The sequence below is a fragment of the Saccostrea cucullata genome, unplaced genomic scaffold (genome assembly GCF_032062105.1).
Source record: "Saccostrea cucullata isolate Sc308-1 unplaced genomic scaffold, CSIRO_AGI_Scuc_v1 ctg555, whole genome shotgun sequence".
Classification (NCBI taxonomy): Eukaryota; Metazoa; Mollusca; class Bivalvia; order Ostreida; family Ostreidae; genus Saccostrea; species Saccostrea cuccullata.
The window spans coordinates 153272-178777 of NW_026936559.1; the positions used below are offsets into that span (position 1 = coordinate 153272).

General features: G+C 33.3%; 1 long non-coding RNA gene and 1 pseudogene across 3 annotated transcripts; both read left to right on the plus strand.

Moving 5' to 3' along the window:
• The first annotated feature begins 14826 nt into the window (after nt 1-14826).
• LOC134245831 (serine/threonine-protein kinase TBK1-like) overlaps nt 14827-25506 on the plus strand; it is a 74353-nt pseudogene continuing 63673 nt past the window's right edge.
• On the plus strand, nt 20583-22752 carry LOC134245834 (uncharacterized). Of its 3 annotated transcripts, none has more exons than XR_009987531.1 (4): nt 20583-20621; nt 21137-21257; nt 21898-21968; nt 22420-22752. It is a non-coding gene; the product is annotated as an uncharacterized LOC134245834 (long non-coding RNA). The 3 variants fall into 3 exon arrangements; XR_009987530.1 differs by lacking the exon at nt 20583-20621 and adding an exon at nt 20735-20783; XR_009987529.1 differs by lacking the exon at nt 20583-20621 and having other exon boundaries at nt 21073-21257.

Genomic DNA, 25506 nt, shown 5'->3' on the forward strand with positions numbered 1-25506 from the left:
GGTACCCAAAGAAAAGTCTTGTCACAAGGAATGTACATGTGAAATATGAAAGTCATAGCTCCACTAAATTAAAAGTTATGGACAAGGTTAAAGTTTTTGTGACGGAAAGACTGACAGACTGACGGACAGACGAATAAGATTTAATGTCCACTCGCTTTCGCGAAAGCGGGGGACAATAATGTTTGTTTGAAGAATTGTGAATTTTAAGGCCCTTGGGTCAGGGGTACAGTGTTAGGTTGGGGCTCTAATTATTATATACTGAAAATGAATCAATTCTTTGATATCTGCTGCACACATTTAAGATGAGGGAGGGTGCGTTTTCCAGAATTGTGAATTGTGTGGCTCCAGGGTGAGGGGTTCCTGTGGAATGGGGCACTACTGTTCATTGCTGAATATTACCGATTAGGTTAAATGCATTTTTTGTTTCCCTACTCTGCCTGTGGGTATTAAGTAACCAAGCTATATAAGCATGCTACATGTAGGTGTATAGTTATGATAAGCAATGGTGCCTGACCATCTTTAAATATTGTTCTTGTCATGGTCTCTGATTTAAAATATGAATCAAATTCAATGGTTGAAAAGTTCTTGCGTATGCATGGTGACCTATAAGGCCCTTGGGTCTCTTTTTCCCCATGTAACCTACAATTATATTCACAATACAGCACAAAGGGAGATAACCCTTAAATGCTTCTTGAACATTAAAAGCAATATCATACCCATGTGTAAGGTAATAGGAAAACTCCTGCAAATAAAATGTACTACAGATGATAACATAATCAGAATATAAAACTCGTAACTTAAAATATATGCATACTAAGTATTAAATATTCAGGACAATGTCCGACTATAAAATACAAAATCTTTAGAGCTATAATAACGTATAAAAATCTGAATTTTAAAAACTCTTCTACTGTGCAACAGTGCCATGAAAATTACTATATGATATCCCCGTCTTTCATATGAATATCATGGCAGTTTCCATGTTTTGCTATGGGAAACCTAAAGTATGTGACGGATGAAAAAGTTAAATAGGAGCTATAGGTGCACAATCGTAATATGAAGTAAAGATTCTGTAAAAGTCTCATCAAATTTTATTCAGTGGTATGAGAAGAGTTCCGGATAAGAGATGGGTATCTCAAAGCGTGACAGACGGACGTACAGACAGCTAGACGGACGAACGGACATCACGATTACAATATACCCTCCCACTTTTCAAGCGGGGGTATAATAAATATAAGCTTACTGGAACGTGAAGAAACTGCACAGTCAGTAGATTATTAAATATGTGTGGCAAATCTACAAACTATCTGCATAAAGAGTGAAATCCAGAATATCAGGAATGTTTGGATGAAAATAACACAACATCATTTTACTATGGGTTAACAAGATGTGTTTGTGAAATACTCTGCGCCCGGTGGCAACAAAGTTCAAAAAAACTATTTTAAGCAATAGAGGTCACAGTCAAGGTCACAAAGTTATTGACTTTGGTGTCATTTGAAAGAACTTAATTAGTGGAGTATGCATATCAAATATGAAGTCTATCTCCTATGGTTCAAACGTCATTGCAAAAGTTCGAAAAAGCTATTTTTAGCATATAGGTCACAGTCAAGGTCACAAGGTAATTGACCTTGGTGTCATTTAAAGGAAATTAATGAGTGGAGTGTGCATACCAAATATAACAACTTTATCTCCTATGGTTCAAAAGTTATGGCGAAATTTTAAATTATGCTATTTTTAGCATATAGGTCACAGTCAAGGTCACTAGATCATTTACTTGGTGTCATTTGAAAGAACTTAATCAGTGAAGTATGTATACCAAATAAAAAAATCTCCATCTCCAATGGTTCAAAAGTTATATGGCGAAGGTTAAATTTGTTGACAACAGACGGACAAACAGGACAAAAAATATATACGCCTGAAATCTATCGATTCTGGCGCATAAAAATTCATTTCCAAAACAAGTGCCTGTGTTGTATGTATGCAGCCTGAGAAAAGACGGTTAGAGAACCTTAAATTTAATTGTTCATTATAATTTACGAATATAAATTAATCTAATTTGTCTTCATGCCATCGATATATCACAGTGGAAATAAGAGGTCCATGGTGGTATTCAAAGAAAGGTCTTGTCACAAGAATTACACCTGCGAAATATGAAAGCCATAGTCCCGCCCAGTCAGAAGTCAAGGGCAAGGGTCAAGTTTTGCGGACAAACAGACAGACAGACGGACGGACAGGGCAAAAACTATACCCCCGATACTTCGATTACGGGGGCATGAAAAATTCTGAAATTATACATATTATAATATAGGTTTGTTTCAGAGGGCTTCATGTGTCGGGAGCGTCTAAATCCGCGCCCGATTAAGGTAATCCGATCCTCGGGTTCTGAAAATCAGGCATGGAGTAGTTAAAAATGCTCACAGAGATGTCTCTAAATTCTCAAAGTCATACATGTATGTATTAACCCATGGAGTTTCTTCTAACTTCATCTTGGAAGTTTTTCATATTATATAAGGAAAATTATTAAATCTTAAGTAAATTTTATATGAACAAACAATTTTTTTGTATTTAATTGATCAATAAATACATTTTAGGAATAAAAATTAAAGGTATCCAGGCTTTTAAAGAAGATTTCATGATTTCTGTACTTATTCGGTACTTTGGTTTCTCCTGTTTACTTTCATCATTTTATAATGCATAGTGTTTGAAGAGTTTCCTATCAAAGAAAACACCACAAATCACTTCTAATTTCAAATCATGCTTATTGGTAACTAAGGCTAGATTAAAAGAACGTTAACTTTGATTTCTTTAAATATGTAAGTTTTACTTACTTTTATGAGTTCGAGGTAGAACATCAACTTTTTAAATATCGTTTATAAAAACTTTAAACAACCTCAGGCGCGGATCCAGGATTTGGAGTTAGAGGGGGCGCCAAAATTAGGCAAGGGGTCTGGGGGCCGCCTTGAGGCATTCATTTACAGGGCAAAATTTTTACAGGGGGAAAGCCCCATCTAGAGATTTTGTAGGGTAAAAATGGGGTTTTTGACTTTAACTTTGACAAAAAATACAAAAAAATTCATGAACCTTGAATAATACTAAGAGCATACAATAAAAATTCTTGCATGAAAAGATTCAATTTCAAGCTTTATTTTTATACTTTTTGATTTAGATTATAAATTAAAGAGTTATCCTTACTGGCTGATTCAATACTACTTGGAAAACCCCTCTGTATTTTTAGAAATATCGCCACGTGGAACCTTGCTGGCCTCAAATATAATGAAATGCACCACTCCACTCTGTCTCTTTCATAACTTGAGTAATTCGGTGAGTGAACGGATCGAGTGTTAGCGTTAGGATCATGATATATATTTATATATCAGAAGTGCTCGCTTTAATCTACCTATTAAAAAACCTGAGCCAGATTGAACATGTTGAAAATATTTCATCTTTGACACTGTGTATATCTAGAACGGAAGTTTCACGTGTTCATATTGAAACGAAAGTGCCAGAATTTTTACGACGAAATGCTGTTTTTCAAGTTTAATATGTTACTTTGGAATAAAATTATGATTTGGAAGAAATGACATGTTCATTTAATTCTTTATTGGTGTCTCTTTGGATTTGTTCATGTTTTACTTCTACCCGTATCTAAGTGTTCAGTAGAAAAAAAAAAGGTTGGTTCCCAAGATACGTGTTTACACAGGAAAAAAAATAAAAATAAAGAAATGGCTAAGATTTTACTGATTTTCACTTTATTTTTAGTTTAGATACGTGTTTAAGAAATTAAGCAGACGATACTAATAGTATTTTCTACAGCCTACCTCCAAATCAATTTTCAAAAGTTAAACATATTTGAATATTTTTTTTCATAATTATATACAGATATTTCTCAGGTGAATTTTCATATGATACGTGCTTCTATATTTGGGAAAAAATGGAGATATGGAGACATGAGATACCCCGGTAACTATTTAAGTTTGGTAAAATTGCGTTTTTTTTAACTATAGAAATCAACGGAAAATATCCCCTTACTTTATGAACTTATATCACAAATTCACACCAAAGCTTTCGTTGTTTCAGCTGGTGGTGGTGGTGGTGGGGGGGGGGGGGGGGGGTATGTTTGTATTGTAAGCACTTCAAGCTCACTACAGTTAATGATACACTCTCAAAGTCCATGTTTTGCTCTGGGAGACCCGAAATAAGTGTCAGATCAAAAAGCAAAAAAGGAGGTGCACAATAGCATTATGTAATAAAGAATCTGCGAAAGTATCATTAAATTTTATTCATGCAGTTGTATAGGTAAGGAGGAGTTGTGGATTACAAATGACAATGTGTACCCTTCGATCCATATTATAGAAAATTGACAGTGTCACTGTTTTGCTATGGGAAAACCGAAATATGTTTCCGATCAAGAAGTGAAATAACTGAGGTGTACAATGACGCCATGTGAAAAACTCTCTGTGAAAGTCTCATTAAATTTCATTCAATGGAATAAGAGGTGTTGCGGATAAGAGATGGGTACCCCAAAGTGTAATATACAGACGGTCGTGCAGACGGACGGACATCCCGATCACTACATGTATAAACCCTCCCACTCCCGTTTCAAGCATTGCCGGGGGGATGATAAATAATATCTTTTGTCAGTATTTTACGCGGGTAAGTTAAACTGAAAGTTTTAAATCCCATCCTCGCAAAATGTCAACACACTCAGGACCCCTGGCTTGCGAGGATCTTTTTATCCATTTCCATACGTTTTTTGAAAATATGACGATTTCAATGGATAAACTTGTCTACCCCCTTCGAATTCTGAAAAGAGTCGTGTTTGCCATTGGTTTTAAAGTTATTAATTAATATCGATCCAGACTTTTTAATGAAAGATTAACGAAAAAAGTTTTTATCAGCTATCAGTTTTAAAATATCTTTATAGCTTAATAATATTGGCAGCTTTTTTGAAATAGTGAACAGTGGCGTAGTCACAAACTTAAAAGTGGGGGGGGGGGGCTCAAGTCCAGAAATTCTTTGACAAGCAAAAAAAAAAAAAAAAAAAAAAAAAAAACTTAAAAGTGAGGGGGCTCAAGTCCAGAAATTCTTTGACAAGCAAAAAAAAAAAAAAAAAAAAAAAAAAACTTAAAAGTGGGGGGCTCAGGTCCAGAAATTCTTTGACAAGCAAAATAATAAAAAAAAAATTATAAGTTCCCCTACTCGAAAATCCTATCGTTGGGGGGGGGGGGGGGGGGGGGGGGGGGGGGGGGGGGGGGGGGGGGGGGGGGTGTGGCCAACTTTTTTTTTCAAAGGCAAGTTACTTTCAATTTCAATTTTTCTACACAATTTTGTATTAATATTATTCCAAAATAGCTGTGATTTTGTTCTTCATTAAAAAGTGGGGGGGGGGGCACAGTTCATATGTTGCCCCCCCCCAGATCTGAAAGTGGGGGGGGGGGGGCTAGTGCCCCCGCTGCCCCCCCCCCCCCCCCTGTGACTACGCCTATGGTGAATACAGATTCATCATATATGTTTCCTTTAAAACTATCCTATATGTTACATCATATATTTTAAAATAAGAACGTTAAGTACCGGTAGAGCAAGATGTGGCGTTATTCCTTATCGCATAGAAATTGGTCGTTATAACAATGCATGAACTGAAAGAAGGTGTTTCTGTTAAACTCTTCTGTCGAAAATGAAAAACATTTCTGTTTAAACTGTTGAATTTCTGCTTATATAAGGAAATAACCTTCTCGTATTTAAATGAAAATTTGTCGAAAATAAATCCTTAATATGCAATATAAGATTTTTTATCATTATTAAGATGTTTGTTAAATTGAAAGACGAACATATTCATTGTAAATGCAGCCCGAATACTACGATGGCCGATATCAGCCTGTCTAAAATAAAATGACACGACCTATAATGTATCACAAATGTGCAAATAGGCTCCTGATGATGGCGTACTGAGTATTTGAAGCTAATTAATATACTATGAAAATCTTATACCTCGTGTATATCAGTTCACACCGCCGAAACACTAGATTCGAGATAGAGTCAAGTGATTTGAGGGACCTGGCTGATGGGAGCCACTTTCTTTGAAAATGTAACAAATAAGTTCAGAAAAATCGTTTATGTAATAGATGTAATTCTAACAACATAGATGATGAAACTCATTTTTTAATAACATGTAAAAAATTTGATCATCAAAGAAAAGAAATGTTTCAGTTAATTAATCATCAATTTCCACTATTTTCAGCTTTAGATGATAAACAAAAACTTTATTGGTTACTCAATACAGAAGATAAGGAAACTCTTAATTTTGTGGGCAAATTTATAAATAATAACATGTTATAGTAGCATTAGTCTTTTACACATACATGCATATTTAATGTATTCCTTTTAGACAGGATTATTGTTGAAATGATTTATGTCAATTACTAATTGTATAATTGTTTTGCTATTCATTGGCTTATCTTTCCCTTATTATCATACTTGTCTGTTATGGGCTCTAAATTAGAAATAAAATGTTCCGTCTGTCATACTTTAATTGATATTTCCCACGCGTCCTTTACGATGGAACCATTATCTTTTACTTATTGCGTTCAGGTTATCAAAAGTTAAGAAATGCTTATTATAATTTTAAATAAAAAGAATTTTAATTGTAGTGACAAATTTTTTTTTATAAGGGACCTGTATACTATGTAATTGTTAGTATATAGGTCCCTGCAGCTATAGATTTTTTTGTCAACTTTTAAGAATTGTACATACATGTATATTTTGTCAACTTTCTATATTATGTACATGTACAAACTTCAAGAAATGTACATGTACAAAAGACAAAATTATGGGTCGTGTAATTTTATTTTAGACAGACTAATATCGGCCATCGTAGAAAACTTGAAAAATGCGTATTTTTAGGTCACCTGAGTCACTCAGGTGACCTATTGCTATCTGTTTTTGTCCGTCGTCGTCTGTCGTACGTCGTTCGTCGTCAATCGGTCGTAAACTTTTGAACATTTTCAGCTTCTTCTCTGCAACCACTGAACCAATTTCAACCAAATTTGGCACAAAGCATCTATGGGTGAAGGGGAACAAAAATTGTGAATTTCATGATCCCTGCCCCCCTGGGGCCTTAGGGGTGGGGCCAAAACCACTAAAATTAATGCAATCTTCAAAAATCTTCTTCTTTACTCCTGGACATCAAGCAGTCAAACTGTTTGCATGATTGTAATCAGCATTGAGTCCTTTACCAAAATTGTGAAATTCATGGCCCTGGGGTCAGGGGTTCTTGTACTAGGGCGGGGCTAAATAAGTATATAGTGAAAATGCATTATTTCTTTGAAAATCTTCTTCTCTGCTCCTGGGTATTAAATAAACTAACTAAGTACATAGTTATGATGAGCAAGAGTGCCTCTACCAAAATTGTGAATTTTATGGCCCCAGGGTCAGGGGTTCTGGTGTCAGGGCGGGGCTCTATTGATTATATAGAGGAAATACATGAATTCTTTGAAAATCTTCTTCTTTACTCCTGGGTATTAAATAAACTAACTAAGTATATAGTTATGCTGAGCAAGAGTGCCTCTACCAAAATTGTGAATTTTATGGCCCCAGGGTCAGGGGTTCTGGTGTTAGGACGGGGCTCTATTGATTATGTAGTGAAAATACATGAATTCTTTGAAAATCTTCTTCTCTGCTCCTAGATTTTATATAATTTAACTAAGTACAAAGTTATGATGAGCAAGAGTGCCTCTACTAAAATCGTGAATTTTATGGCCCCAGGGTCAGGGGTTCTGGTGTCAGGGTGGGGCTCTATTGATTATATAGAGGAAATACATGAATTCTTTGAAAATCTTCTTCTTTACTCCTGGGTATTAAATAAACTAACTACGTACATAGTTATGATGAACAAGAGTGCCTCTGCCAAAATTGTGAATTTTATGGCCCCAGGGTTAGGGATTCTGGTGTTAGGGCAGGGCTGTATTGATTATACATGTATAGTGAAAAAACATTAAATCTTTGAATATTTTCTTCTTTGCTCCTAGGTTTTAAGCAAATGAATTACCTATATAGTTATGAGCAATCCCTAATCTTCAAGAATTGTAAATTTCAAGGCACCAGGGTCAGTTGTACCATAGTGGGGGGGGGGGGGGGGGGAGGCTGTAATTAGGTACTGAAAATGAATGAATTGTTTGAAATGTGCTCCTTGGTATTAATCAAATATTTTTGAAAAGCAAGTATGCCTTTCCAAAAATAGTGCAATGTGTGGATCTAGGCCTAAGAGTCAAGGGTTCATGTGTGGTAGCGGCACTACTGATTATTGCTGAATATTACTGATTAGTTGAAATGCATTTTTTGTTCGCCTACCCTGCCTATGGGTATAAAGTAACCAAACTAAGGAACTGCTAAGTGTATAGTTATGATGACCAAATTGTAAATGCTATAGCATCTGGCTTAAAACATGGATCAAATTCAGTCACTTAGAAGTTGTTTAATAATGCTCAGGTGACCTATAAGGCCCAGGGGCCTCTTGTTTATTACATCGGGATCGGATTACCAGTTGGCACTTTTCGGCTAATCACACGCAATCGGCAATCCTCGGCTGACTCCGCTACGCTCCATGTGTGAGGTACGAGTCATCCGAGGAACTCCGATTGAATCACACGAGGAGCTCCGAATGATCATAGCCTGGTCCCCTGTCTGACGCGGAGTTTACGAAGCAAAATAGGGACAGGGAACCAGACTACGAATGATCAGTGTTCATAGACTGGTACTCTGACATTGGTTTAACGGAGCGCCCTGAAAAACCTACAGGAATCAAGGGCAGAGGACCAGTTATACAGAACTTTGTTTACATTTTTTAAAACTAGGGCAAATTTAAGATAATTTTTTTTGCAACTGCAAACGCAGTGTGCAAAAACTTACATCGTAAAATGCAACTAAAACTACAGTAACAGGCAGGTAAGTACATGTACATGTAGGCACCATCAAGTTGAAAAGTTATTTTCAACATGCAAAACAGAATGTAGGCCAGATCTGGATTTGCTCGTATAATTTCCTGCCTTATATCTATATATTTATTAGTATAAATTAAAAGACCAACAAAAGAAATGTTAAGTACATCTATCTAACAGTTTCACTGTTGACAGAGATGCCAGTCCGATATCGAATTCGATCATAGACTGCAACATCACTGCAGAATCAAAATGCAGCACAATCTCTTTAAGCAATATAGCTTTATCATGTTTATTAAGCTATTCAATATAGCTTGATAAAGCTATTGATATGCATATTCACATTAATATTCATATATGTACTTATGGGCTGTCAAATATATACAACCTAAATCAAAGAAAGTCCTATAACATTGCAGCTGTTGAATATGTTTAAGCAAAAGATGTTTTTTAAATCTATTGTTTGAGTAACTGGACACTACCCTTTGTGCACTGAAGTATGATTGCTTCCCATTGTGATGAGCTGTTAGCAATCAATTATCTTGTTTGCCCTACCTGACCTTCTTCTTCTTCTGTAAGTGCATCCCCCGATATTCGAGTATACGTCGCACTATGGCTTAAAAGGCGCAATCATGACACACAGGGTGCTGTATTTACAATTAAAAACAACTTATTTATAGGAACTATACTGTTTCCAGGCTCTGCTTGAAGGCTTCAAGCGAATTTACCTGGGACATTGCAGCTGTGAGCGTGTTCCAAAGCCTGATGCTGCTGGGGAAGAAGGAGTACTGTTAGGGTTGTAATCTGGCATGTGGGATGAGGAACTTTGCTGTATGGCCTCCTTTATAATATTTCATTCTTCAAGAAATAATTGTGTGGTCAATCATCAATAGCCCCAAAACTTTTAGAACTTTGAGTACAAAGTCTCTCAAGGAGATGCAATTAGATCTAGATGAATGATTTTTACATGCATTATTTTCAGTAGAGTTCAAACTTCAAAGTTAGTTGAATATTATCACTGAAAAGGTGCGTCTTTTTGAAAATGCTGAGAAAATAAAAGATTCAAGAAAAAAGAGTGATAAAATAGCTTAATCAAGCTATCCTGAAAAGCTTACTAAAGCTATATAGCTAAATCAAGCTATATAGCTCAATCAAGAGATTGTGCTGGGCCTGATAAATCATTTTTTTACTACAAAAATGTTCAGTGAAAAGCTATATGTTGTAATATAATTATATATAAAGAAATTGAGTTGTGAAAACAAAACGAAACCCCACCCCTATTCAAAATAGGATTTTTGGGTTCAGAGATTTATTTTCCTTTCTTTTTAAAAAACTTTCAGGTAATCATACAAGTATTTTTTTTCCCAGGTCGTGTTTTTCAGAATGTGAGGAAATTGATGCACTTCATGACATCATAATGCATTGACTAGCGAGAAAATTACGCCATTTTTGATAGACATGCAATCACCAAAGGTCTAAATGATATTTAATGCATTGCTAACTAAAATCAAGCAGTTTCAGTTTTTCAGAAATTCACAGGGCCAAAAAAGCCAATAGGTGAAACTTGTTCTTAAAAAAAAAATTCAAGACAATTAAATCAAATTGAAATTCTTATCCAGTTGATAAGAGCTGTTCAATGGCATCAAAATTTTCACCTTGACCTTTCTTTTGATCTTGACCTCATTTTTCTCAAGTTAGTGTTTCTGTAAGTTAAAAAACAAGATATTTTTATGCCCTGCTATGAATATGGCTGGGGCATATAGTGTCTGTCATGACTGTCTTCCATCCTTTCATCGCACTTTGCATATAGCTTTGAAACTGAGCTCTGAACTCAGAAAAGTTAGGTCAAGGTCAAAGGAAAAATCAAAGCTCAGTTTCAAGGAAACTATCCAAGATACTAGTAATTTCATTAAACTTCATATGCTGATAGATACTGATGAGAGCAATGCAACTGCATCAACATTGTTTGACCCTGACCTTTCCTTTGAAATTGTCCTTACTTTTCTTAAAGTTGAGTTTAGCTCAGTTTTATGATATTGTTGAAGAAAATGTGATCAAACTTTATTTGTTGATACATACTGTTGTAAGCTATTCAACTGCATCAATATTTTTGACCTTGACTTTTCCTTTGTCCTTGACTTCATTTTCCTTTAGATTAGTGGTAAGCTCATATTTAATGAAACTATTCAAGATATTTTTATCATACATCATATGCTTATATATATATACTGTTGTAAGCTTTTTAATTGCATCAACATTTTTAGCTCTTCTGAGCCAAAGGCTCAAAGAGCTAATGCTATGGCCATTTGTGCGGTGTGCATCGTGCGGTGTGAGGTGTGCGTTAACTTTTTAGAATATGTGCCATAACTCAAGAACCCCGTGACCAATCAGTGTCAAATTTGTCACAGGGTATCCTTGGCCCAAGGGCTACCATTTATACTAAAATAAGGGTTGGGACCCTAAAACAAGGGGAGATAACCAGGAAAACAAAACCAAAAGTACTGGTTGCAAAAAAATCTTCTTCTCCAGAACCACCTGGCAGATTTTCACCAAACTTACATACAATGATCAGGATATGTTGAAGATTAAAAATTGTTCAAGGCATGACCCTGGGGCAAAGGGCGTGGTCTCAAGGTCACTTCAAAGTTGACCTAAATTTACAATTAATAAAAATGTCTATATTTTGCTTACTATAAGGACTAGGATCATCAAATCTTGTAAGTTGATGCATCTCAGGACTTCACATCATGTTAACTCAAAAGTAGGTCACGGTGACCTACTTTTTTAATTTTGCAGGCATTTGTTTTCAAATTGATTTGAAGGCATATTTAGGACACTTTAAGGCCTATGACCATCAAACTTTGTCAGTTGATGCATCTTGGGTCCTTGAACATCGTCAACTTAAAAGTAGGTCACCGTGACCTACTTTTTGAACTTTATGACTTATTCTTTTTAAAACATTTCATCCCATTATTTCAGACACTGAGAGGGTTAGAATCATCAAATCTTGTAAGTTGCTGCATCTTGGGACCTTAAAACATATTTAAATAAAAGTAGGTCACTGTGACCTACTTTTAGAATTTTGCAGGCATTTGTTTTCAAATTGTTTAAAAGGCATATTTTGATTACCTTCAGACCAATGATCATCAAACTTGGTCAGCTGATGCATCTTGGGACTCTGAAAAATGTCGACCAAAATGTAGGTCACTGTGACCTACTTTCGACATTTTATGGCTATATTTCAGTATCTCAGGTATTTATTGGCTTAGAATCATCAAACTTTGTGAGTTGATGCATCTTGGGTTTTCGGAGAGTGACGACCAAAAATTAGGTCACAGTGACCTACTTTCAATATTTTATGGCTATATTTATGTATCTCCAGTACTTATCGGCTTACAATCATCAAACTTTGTCAGTTGATGCATCTTGGGTTTTTGGAGAATGTCGACCAAAAAGTAGGTCACGGTGACCTACTTTTGACATTTAATGGCTATATTTATGTATTTCTGGTACTTATCGGTTTAGAATCATCAAACTTTGTTAGTTTATGCCTCTTGGGTTTTCAGAGAATGTTGACCAAAAAGTAGGTCACAGTGACCTACTTTTGAATATCTCAGGTATTTATTGGCTTAGAATCATCAATCTTTGTCAGTTGATGCATCTTGGGTTTTCCAAGAATTGTCAAGGTGACCTACTTTTGAATATCTTAAATACATATTGGCTTAGAATCTTCAATCTTAGTTTGTCTATTAATGCATCGTGAGTCCTCAGAAAACTTCAATCTTAAAGTAGGTCACTGTGACCTACTCATGGTTTTTTTTATAGCTTTATTAAAATATCTTCAGTCCTAATTGGCTAAGAATCATCAAACTTTTTATCAGTTGATGCAACTTAGGTTTTAGGATACTTAGGGTTAGAGGCTTCAAATACAAGTGATAGGTTGTACAATTTATCAGAAGAGCGATTCAAGGCCCTTGGGCCTCTTGTTTTTTACCTTGAACTCACTTTTCTTAAATTAGTGTTTAGCTCAGTTTTAAGGAAATCATTAATAATGATTTTTATAAAACTTAATATACTGATACATATTTCTGAGAACTATTCAACTCGGCAGCATCAATAATGTTTGACCATGACCTTTCCTGTGATTTGTCTTAATTTACTTTTTCTAAATCTGCATGTATTTTGCTTAATTTTAAAGAAACCACATTATAAGATAAAATATAATTGTTGCATTACTAAATAAATATACCCTTGGTGGGGCTTTCATATCCTATGGACATGATGGACATTTTTCTAGTTTATCAAACTTCAAATGCTGATACATTTTGAGGAGAGCTATCAAACTAAATCTGCGATGTTTTTGACATTTACGTTTCCTTTGACCTTGACCTCACCTATTCCAAACACTGGTATTTTTTTTAGCTCACCTGAGCCGAAGGCTCAAGTGAGCTTTTCTGATCAGAATTTGTCCGTTGTCTGTCGTCATCGTCCTTGTTGTCGTTGTCGTCGTTGTTGTCGTTAACTTTTCACATTTTCATCTTTTTCTCAAGAACCACTGGGCCAATTTCAACCAAACTTGCCACAAAGTATCCTTGGGTGAAGGGGATTCAAGTTTGTTCAAAAGAAGGGCCACGCCCTTTTCCAAGGGGAGATAATCATGAATTAGAGAAAAATTATTGGCATTTTTAGCTCACCTGAGCCGAAGGCTCAAGTGAGCTTTTCTGATCACATTTTGTTCGGCGTCCGTCTGTCTGTCCGTCTGTCTGTCTGTAAACTTTTCACATTTTCGACTTCTTCTCAAGAACCGCTGGGCCAATTTCAACCAAACTTGCCACAAAGCATCCTTGGGTGAAGGGGATTCAAGTTTATTCAAATGAAGGGCCATGCCCTCATTCAAGGGGAGATAATTGGGAATTAATGAAAATTTAGTGGCATATTTTAAAAATCTTCTTCTCAAGAACCACTGTGCCAGGAAAGATGAAACTTATGGCGAAATATCCTCAGGTAGTGTAGATTCAAGTTTGTTCAAATCATGACCCCTGGGGGTAGGGCGGGGCCAAAATGGCCGACAAAAGTTTTACATAGAAATATATAGGAAAAATCTTTAAAAATCTTCTTTTCAAGAACTACTGGGACAGGAAAGATGAAACGCGTGTGGAATCATCCTCAGGTAGTGTAGATTGAAGTTTGTTCAAGTCATGACCCCTGGGGTAGGGCGGGGCCAAAATGGCCGATCAAAGTTTTACATAGGAATATATAGGGAAACCTTTTTAAATCTTCTTTTCAAGTACTTCAAAGCCAGGATTAGTTATATTTGTATGGAATCATCCTCAGGTAAAGTAGATTCTAGTTCATTCAAATTATGATCCCCTTAAGGGTTAAAATTCAAGCCCCCCGAACTTAAGTTAACTTTCAGGTCTGATCTGATATGTGTTTTTTCCTAGCTGATGTGCTCAGGTGAGCGCTGTGGCCTCTTGTTATGTGTTATATAATCTTAAGCACTGATAAATTAGTGGGTGAGAATTATAAAACTCGGTGTCCAATTTTTTTTCTCTGACGTTCTAAATAACTTTGGACTTTATTATTTTCTGTATATATTAAACTCAAAGAAACTCAAGGTATTTTCTTCAAATTTCATACACTATAGTGATGTAGCATCATTTTTGAAAGGAAAATTTATGTCTTGAGACCCCCCCCCCCTCTCCTAATATTGCGTGCCTGCACTAAAACAAATATCATCTAGCATTTCTTATTAACCCTAGGTGGGTCATTCATGTCATATAGACATATTTCTAGTTTGCTGTACTTGGTTTTGAAATGCGGTTATTAGGGATTATATGGTATATTTAAAAATTTTTTTTTACAAAGTTAATAAAAGAATTTCATTGTTCAGATGTAGATGGCCACCACAGCACATATCTGGCAGAGCTCGGAGTCGTATCGCTGGAATACAGGGGACATACTCGGTCGTGGAGCAACAGCAGTGGTCTACAAAGCCAGAAACTTAGTACGTTATATTTCACTCTAAAAAATTTTCTTCTCTCAAAAGAAAAAAATCAAAATATCATACATGTATTAGGCATTAAAGTTTTATCATTTGTAAACCAGTCAAGCAATCATTTAGATGTTATAGCAAATTCGTTCATAAATACATGTACAGTCAAACTTCATTATCTTGAGCCTGATGGGATTCACAACAGAGAAAAAACTTTGAAATATCTGAGGATTTGAGATATTCAGGATAAAATACTCAAAGAATAAGTGGTTGGGACTTCCAATATTGGAATATGAGATACTGAAGTTTAACTGTTTATAAGACATAACCTGTGGTATCTCTCTGTTGTGCAGAGAGCCAAGTGCATGTTTATGTTACCCTCGCATTGGCTTGAACAGCAATCTTTCAAAATTTTTGATCAATCAAAGAGACTCTTTGTCTCCATTTAATATTTTGCCTATTTGCTTTCCTCATGGGTGAATTCAAAGAAAACAGTATATATAGTTTCTTAAACAGTTCTGTCACTAAGCAAATTAAAAACAGCAAAATTGCTTGCAAGTGTTAACTGTTGAATGGGCAAAAGTAAGAGTGAAAATCACCATGCACATTGTATACAGTAGTTTTATAAATGTTGTAAGACAGTCGGCCAAATTGCGACAACATGGCTGACCAAGGGTCACCTGTTGTAATTTTCGATTTCTCCTTTGTAAATGCAGAAACTATATTAGTAAATATTCCAGTTGTTTATTTAAACCCTGATAATCAAGACATAACATTAACTGCAGACATCATACATGTATTGCATACAAATATATCGAAATACTTCCCAGTAGCAAATAAATTTACATAACAAACTGAATATGCATGAAGATAACATAAAAAAATTAAAGGTAGTTAAGGTACATATTACAGGGTTAAAAGATCAATGATTATTTTATCTACACCATTCTTTTAAAATTATTTTTTTAATCATAAATGTAATTTATTAACATATCTAAACATGGAAATATAATGTACAATAACAGTAAGTTAATAACATTTTAATTTGATTGCAAAATACATCTTGAAAGTCTTTGGCAATATAACATCTTAGCAATGAACAAAATATTTGTCTTATTGAAGGATGATCGGATCATGTAAACATTGTACACAGTGACAAAGTCAGTCGTACCCCACCTTTATAAAACTGCATGACTATTGCTCATGGTGTATATTTAGACAAGTACAAAAAGAAGGCTCATATATTTTTTTTCATAAATATTTTATCATTGCAAGACCATCCAACATGTACATGGTATGATCAGCTGATCAGGGGTTTAAATTATGGTACACACATTTATTTATATATTCTTTCCACTTTAAGACATGCATCAGCTAGGTTAGGCCAAAGTTATTTTATCTTTAGGTTTACGGATTTTTTCAACCAAAATGTCCATTGGGTGGTGACAAAATAAAAATAAAAATAATTTGAAACTTCTTTCAAACGGAACATTGCTTATATCAAAAAACAAAAAACACCACCACCCTTCTTTTGAATTGGTAAAAATTAGAAACATTTCCTGAAATTTGGATAAATTATTTGCAGTAAATGAGAATCAAATAAAAGGAACTAAAAATGATTTTACTGCAGAAGGTTTACTTCAGATCTTATTTTAAATCATTAAAAAAATCTCTTTTTAAATATTAAAGATGTTGATCATAGAATATTGGGAACATGACACATTCATTTTTTTTTCACAAAAAAACTACTAATTTACTTTGATTAAGATTCATAATCTTGTAAACTATATTATATTAATTATCAAGACAAAGTCACAGATTATCTTTACTCCTTTCAGTGAAACCCTACACTGTTGTCTATTTCCTTTTATTAGCATGACCTTATAGCTACTTATAAAGTAGAATGTCAACAACAAGTCATGTATCTGGGACCTATAACCATGAAAACGATCTATTTATCTGGTCATATTGATTTTTTCATTGTTTCATACACTTATCACACAAAATTTAGCATGTGTCTGGGTTTTAGAAATGAAATTCAAGTTATAAAAAAAAACGTACATAGTCTTTGTGTGCAATTTCTACAATTTTTGTCCAGTTTCAACATATTAATTCCTTATTTTTGAATTAGAAGAAAAATATTACCAATGGGAAAAAATAGCGAAGTTATGTCATTGAAACAGCTGATATTTGGTGGTTATTTTTATTTCCATAAAAATCATAGAAGATTACGTTTTTAACAGGACTCTTTGGGAAAAAGAAATATTGCATCTCCCATAGTTTGCTCTTCTTTCATTTTCTCTGAAAAGTTTCTGGACATCGTGCTATCTCCAAGACATTTTAACTGCACTTTGAAAAAAAGACATATGCTTACACGTTTCTGTTTATAGTCACTGAAACGTTTGAAAGAATGAGACGTTTTAATACATGTTTAGGACTCAGACGCATTATAAATATTAAAACCCTGATGATCAAGCATGAATTTTCCGGAAAATTAACGATTTTAGTGGTGATAAAATCCATTATATTTATTTTCTAGACCCTGAAAAAATCGGGTCGGCGGATCCGTAAACCGAAAGATATAAAAACTGTGGCCTTACATACATTTGTAACAGTTAATTATGGCCTTATGACTCATTCCCTTGTTTTAAAAAATTAATATAACTTCCACATCGATCACTATTGACTCAATGTTTGATAGATACATGCTTGATAAAAAAGACAAGGTAAAGAGTTGAATGACTACTTATTCAATCAGTTGATGTCTCACTAGGCAACATGGTAACACTTACAGATATACAGACAATAAAAAGTTTACAGTCACTAGTTGCTAGCTTGATTAATCACAACATTACCTGGTATTTATAATCATAATAAATTAATTGAACAGGTCTACTATCAAATTCATAAATACTTCATAAAATAGAGACATGTACAATGGAATTCAAGTACATGAAGCTAGTACCTAAATAAAATATATCACAAAAAAATTAATCTCTCCAACTTTCTCAGAATTTCTAGGTTTTGCAGTAAATTAAAATTACAATACATGGATTTACTTTATAGAGTTTAATCAATTGTGTGTGTGTGTTTTTTTTTTTAAATTTTGAAACCCTTTAGATTAATATAGAACAACATAGTTTACAATAAATAATACAAAGACAGAAGCATACATGTGTCAAGCTTTAACTGTCAGAATTTTTATTTAATGACGATCGATTCTCAATGGATTGGCTTGCATTATAATATTGTGCATAAGTTTAACCCCTTTAATTATCATGCAAGCCAATCAATTGTTCACATCATGAAATAAAAAAAAAATTAGACATTTATTCCTTAAAAAAAAATCTCTTTTAATTATATGACAAAAGTAGCATTCAAAATATCAGTGAAACAATTAAGTTACAGAAGTTTGTTACATTTTCATGTTAGAGCATGTAACTTAGAAATTAAAGATTTATTATCCTTCCAATGTTCCATTCATGATTGGGCTGTATGAGATAAAAGACAGGAAGTTCTAACACAAAGACTAAGTGTTCAAAGAGTAAAGGGTTAAGGTTAACCCGGTTTACATGCATTGCATAATCATGATAATGTTAAATGCAGTGAAAAAGTGTGATAAAAGGTGTTTTGTATTCCATTGATTCAAGACATACTGATTTCCATATATATCACTTAAATTCTCTTGGTCATTAAAAGTTCTCACTGACCTTCCATACAAAGACTAACATGTGAAAGCATAATCAATGCAGTAAACCAGAGAAATTTAAGCAAGCACGACCATTTTTTTTCCTACAAAAATGTTTATTGTTCATTGAAAATGTACTTGATATCATTTTGAAATAGACATGCTACAATTAAGTAACATTGACTGATTTTCTTGCCTTGAACACAAGATACATGTTGTGTATCACCTTTAAAAAGATTTTAGAGGATTTGAGCATGAATCCCTAAAAAACCTAAGATATAAGATACATGTACAAGACCCAGAATATAATTTTTAAAAATACATGTGTATACTGTATTACTTTGATGAATTTTTTTTATCTCAGTTCATAGGGCAATTTCTTTCACAGCAACAGAATAAATTATTTCATTTACATGTATTTATTTTTTTACATACTGTATATATTTTTTTATTTTTTTTAACACGTACATTATATATTAATTAATCGTCCCTATATTCTCCTTGTTAAAAATTCTTCTATTCTTGAGGACAAAGGATATTTAGATCATTTTATACTATTTTAATTTAATTTTTTTTTACAGACAACAGGGGAGGAATGTGCTGTGAAGCTGTTCCACGACCGAGTCTCCCAGCACTACGCCGCTGTCCCCTACCGAGAACTGGAGTTACTCCAACGCTTAAAACACCGGAACGTAATCTCCATTTATCATATCCAGAGGGAGGTAAAACAACAGTTATACCATCAAAAAGACTATGCCAACAAGAAATATATATAAAGACGTAAAACAACAGTTATACTATACCATCAAAAAAGACTAGGCCAACAAAGATATACAACAATAAAAACAAGAGTTATGTTTACCATCAAAAGAAAATGTGCAAACATAGTTGTACAACACTAAGTGTATAACATAAAAACCAAGAGACATGTGTGCCATCAGGAGAGAATATGCTAACATAGTCAATTAAATTAAAAGTAGATGTTCTGGATCTGCTACCACTGCCGTTTGAGAAAGGTAGCGGATTTGGAACATCTAATTTTAATTAATAGATTGCCAACAAAGTCTGAATTCAGTTGAACTTCGGTATTTCGTAGACATATATCTTGAATACCATGGATATGTCAAAGTGATTTAGAAGTCCCAACCACATATTCTTTAAGTATTTTACCCTTGATATCTTGAATCCTTGAATATCTCAAAGTTTTTTTCAGTCTGACTGAGATTGAGATAATGAGGTTTGACTTTAGGAAAACAGCAGTTACATATAACTGGAATTTAGATTTAGACTAACACCTCTCTTTTGTTTGTTGAATAATCATATCTAGCAATGTACATTGGATAATTTGTCACATACACAGGAAAAATGTCCACATGTGTTAAACATATGTTTGGTTTCACATGTGTTCAACACATGTTTTATACATGTAATACATGTGTGTAAATAAACACATGTAAAATATGTGTTTCATTTATATGTAAAACATATATAATATACACATGTAATACACCTGTGAGATAATATATATGTTAAACACATGTTTTTCACCACACATGTATAACATGTATTATATATATGTAATATATGTGTGCGAAAATACAGATGAATTATACATGTTTAATTTATATAAAATATATGTGTATTAATATACACATGTTATACACATGTTAAGTTTTATCTCATATGTGTGTGTACATTAATTCAAAAGAATTTGTAAATGTTAGTAAAGTTTTACTTCAAATTGTTTATCCCCCCCCCCCCTTTTCCTTCTAAAAAAAAACTTTCACAATTTTTTTTTCTGTAATAATGCATTTATCAGACAAAATTGATAAAGAATAAATTAATTTTCTTTTCATTTTAAATCTTTTGGGCTTGGCTTACTTCTTGAGTAAAAATAAAAATAATTCCGTATTTGTCTCCGGGCCGGTTTCGTCTTTTATCGGATGAAAATGTACGTCATTTTTGACGTCACTGCTGCAGCAGACGTGCTGGGTGTATTGGAAAGGTAAGTGATCTCCAAACAATTTTTTAAAGACTTTTAATTCATATTGTTTAAATATCATTTCATTATAGTTACAGGCGTATGAACTTTCTATATAACATGTAACGTTAATACTCTTATCATTGTGACTTGTCATGCATTTCGTAAACCTAACGATAGTGATCTGTAAGTAATTTTGGAGAAAAATGTTTCTGAATGAATGTAAGTGGTTAAATTACATGTTAGGCTAAAGGCATTACTATTTTTTTTATAATTTGTATACAGGTAAGTAATTTTGGATAAATTTGTTTCTGAATGAACGTAAACATTACATGTTAGGCTATTTTTTAAAGGCAATAGGCCTATTGGTTTTCCTTTTGTTACGTAACTGATATGAAAGTGAAAGTAGAAACCTTGAAACCATTGTGACTGTCAGTTGGTCACAGTGTTCAACAGTTGGTGTTTACGTATGTTGAGATGGCTGTCAAGTCGATTCTTTCATCAACTTAATAACAAGTGTTTGTTTTTATGGCCTATAGATGCATGCAGTAACTTGAGTTCAGTGTCACAGTGCTGCGTCTAAAAAGCCCAAAGCTGATACGACTGGCGATTGATCCTAAAGCTGATTTGACAGATGATTGCATCATCACAATATTAAAGGTAAAAATAAATAATTGCAAGAAAAACCAAAGTAAACATCTGTAATGACTCCTTCATCATGTTCATGACAAAATATTTCTTGATAATTTCTTTTTGTTCCTTTATAATTCTACATAGTCATTATATTGTTTGCACGACTTCATAAAAAATAAGTCCAACTCAATGCTACAATAATTTTATTCTACATTATAAAACAGTTTTAATCCAGTGCACTTTTAAAATATGGAAAGTATGAATAGAATTTGCTGGCTTTAAAAGCTATGAAACTGGTACATGTACTGTAAATGACTTCAGGGGGAGGGGGGGGGGTAATTGAATTTTTGAATTTTAGTTAAAAATTAATAATAACAGTGACATCCAACTTTCAAGGTACAAGTACATTTGCATATGTGTTGATTGTTGAAAGTACATCAGCTAGCTAATCCATTGGATATTTACATCTATTATGTACCGGTATTCATTACCTGACATTTATAATTTTTTTCCAACACTAGAGAACATAGTTTCTGGTAAAATGTAAGATATTAATTAAGACTATTAAGAACCTACAAACATGTACTCTCTCTTTTTTGTAGTTGTAGTTTAATTAAGTTTTAGTTATGCTTAGAAGATATCTACTGCGTGAATATTTGTTTTACAGGTTCAATATACAGTCAGCATCTCATAAGAATAAATCCCAAGATCCAAGACTTGCTTAAAAGCTTAATTAAGGTAACTACACACTGTTAAATAAACTTTGTTATATTCTTCCCAACAACGTTTGGGATATTCTGGAATCACACTGTCTGTTTTTCTGCCTGTCTACTTCTCTGTAGTATTTTTTGTCCAAAAATAAAATATTTGTGTCAGAATCTTCTAAATTTTTGGCAATATGAATTAGTAATACTGTTTGAACATTCCAAATTTAATTGTCAAAATCAAAAAAAAAAATGCTTTTTACGACTTTATTATGAATCATATCTTCCAACAGTGTAATTGTCTTGCAAATTACATCATAGGATTCCACAAAACACCTAGTATAACATATAACATTAGTTTTATCTCATATCATATCTGTGTAGGTGAATTGGGCATACTTTTCTTTGCTGAACTTTAATATTACTTGTAAAATTGATTTTGTAATTTAAGAATTGTTTTATTTTTACTTTTGAAATTTTTGTAGAGACCATTCTGTGCCACAAAGAAATTGTTCAGGAAAGGGAGAAATGGTGAATTTGCATTTTGGGTACAGTTCAAAGAGAGTTCAAAATGGTCAAGCTCATGGAAGATCAGAAGGAGGACAACTGAAGAAAACTGAAAGATACAGAAGGAAAAAGAACAAGAAAATATATGAAATAATTATGGAATTGGAAGGATGTACACAATCTTGTCTGCATTTGACCTGTAAAGATTTAATTCCCATTCTTATTTGTATCCTGTAATATCAAATAACTTGATTTTTCATAAATTTACAATAGAGAATACATGACAAATGTTATATGTGATATTTCAATTTTGCTTTTGGACACTTTCATGTCAAATCATATAAGAAGAAGGTACAGTTTCAATACAAATAAAGCCCTATATTTTTCTAAAATATGAAAATGATATAAGAAAGTAAAATTTATTTTTTCTGAAACATAGTAATTCTTTGGAGTAAAAATACACATATGGTTTTTCTCATATGACCTTCTAAATGCTAATTGTGACGTCATTAACTTGTGCATTTTCCCGTATTTTCTTAAAAAGTTGCAGAAGACATCAATTTTCAGTGGAATTTCTTTTAGAAAACATACTCTGCCACCGTCGCCCGGAAAGATTTTGAGATATGTGATTTTTCATAGCTGTCTGCATTATATATCCAAAAATTAAAGCGGGCGACGGTGGCAGACACTATTTTCTAAAGTAAAATTAGCAGAAAAACAAGTCATTTTGAAGCCTTTCTGCATTAAACTTAAAAATGTACCAAATTAATGACGTCATATTTCAAGAAAGGCTCTTCTTCATGGCATATTCTCTAATGATTTATCATATTCATCTACTCAACTATTGTTAATGCCAATTTCAAAACTTTTTAAGAACATTAAATTTTTAGGGCACAATATAGCTGAAACTGTACCGTCTTCTTATAAACAAGTACATGGACTAATTATGTTATTCATTTGTACATGTATGCATGTTTAACTATTTAATCATTTTGTGGAAATCTTATGATTTGTACTCAACTTAGAATATGTAAAATATATGTATCGACAAATGCTACTGACTTGTTTGTATACTTTCCTGTTTAGAAAGTACACTGAAAAATAAGTTATTTCTATTGATGAAAATAATATATCAAAAAAGTTGTGTAAGCATTTTAAGATATTAATTTTCAAATATTTAACCCATGAAGATAGATCATTGGAATGTAATGGATTTTCATCTAAAGCAGAAATATCTGATTTTTTAATGTGTACAAGAATGTTTTTTCCTTGTGATAAATATTGAAAGAGAACACATGTAACTATTTCATATGATTTACATATCCTGCCCTTTTCATATGATTCACATACGTGGACAGGCATGAAAAAAGTATAAAAATGATAATAAGTACAACAGTAATATTATACACGTATAATTCACATATAAAGTATAACATATATAAAACACATGTTTAACACATGTTTCATATGTATAAATATACAATGTGTTTATTTTTACACATGTTAAACACATGTGAAACATATGTTTAACATGTGTAAAAATAAACACCCTATACATGTGTGCTCCTTTTATGTGTTTTACATGTGTAAAAAATATATGTTAAACACATGTTTAACATATGTTCAACACATGTGGACATTTTTCCTGTGTAATAAAAGTGCCCAGCTGTCCTGCCTAAAAGTTTGTCAACAAAAATCACAACAAACAGACTGTTGCACGGTTGCCTTGAATGGACAAATTATGCCCTTGTCAAGCCCAGTATCATCCCTTGTAAAGAAATATGCTGACATAGCTTAATCTGAATTAAAATGTTATGCCAACTTCAATTGTACCTTTTTCCAAACAGGGTTAAATGTATTAATGCATGCTATAGCAAATATCAAGTGAATTAAATGTTGTGAAAGTGCATGTACACTAACTCGGTACAAAACATATGCCAGCTAGAATGGCTGTGTGACCAGAATAATGGGGAAGATAAAATGAGGTTTTTCTATAAGGATGTAGAGTGAAGAATGAATACTGCTATCAAGAACAGGAATTCCTCCAGTGCTTTAAATCTAAAGTCCAGTGATGTGTTGTTAGATACTTTCCTTACACCATATGTCACTGACACAGATTGTGGAGCTTGTGACATGTATCATCAGATACTGAGCTAGTGCAGACCTATATACCCATTTATATATTGTCTATACATGTTACAGATGGAGGAAGGTTATTTGATATTTTACAATTTAAAAACACTTGTTAAATTTCAAGAACTCTGAATATATCAAGGGTCAAAAAGATTGATAAGTCAAATTACCTCATCATGAACTTGATAGGACTGAGAAAACATTTCAAGCTAGGATTTGAGATATCTAGGGTAAAAGAGTTTGTGCTTTGGACTTCTAAATTCAGCATGTGCGGTCATATTCCATTGTATTCAAGATATCAGTGTTCGAGATACCAAAGTTCAACTGTATATATGTAAATAAGGTTAAGGGGCATGTGCGTTGTCATTTTTGTAGTCCAACCAAGATAGTGTATGTATTTGTTACAACCAATACAACAAAAACAAAAGAAATTGTCAAAAATTAGACAAAAAAAAAACCACACACCCTTACTCTGTAAATGATACAACCTACCAACTGAAAGCTATATTAATTGTTCTCAGGAAGATACAAGTGGTCCCCCCCTCCCCAAAATTGTGATTTAATTTACTCCCTATTCCCAATTACATGGTGTATAAGAATAAATAACATATAAACATCAGTGACATTTGTTTAAATTTAAATCAAGGAAGTAAATGAATTAAAATTTTCACAGAAACTCTAGAAAGGCACTGTATAAATCTCATATATCTCAACAAGGAAGGTGCCGTATTTAATATGATTGGTTGATCGTTTATAGTATATTCAGATAAATTCCCCAGTCTGCCACATTTATCATGTTTACACTTGTCTAGTTGAATTTAAGTATCTTAATTAATTCTGTGCCCACATTTCTGAAATATAATCAGGAAGATAATTTAGGCACAACTGTATGGAAATCCAATAATGTGCAAAATAAATTGCTTAAAAAAGGG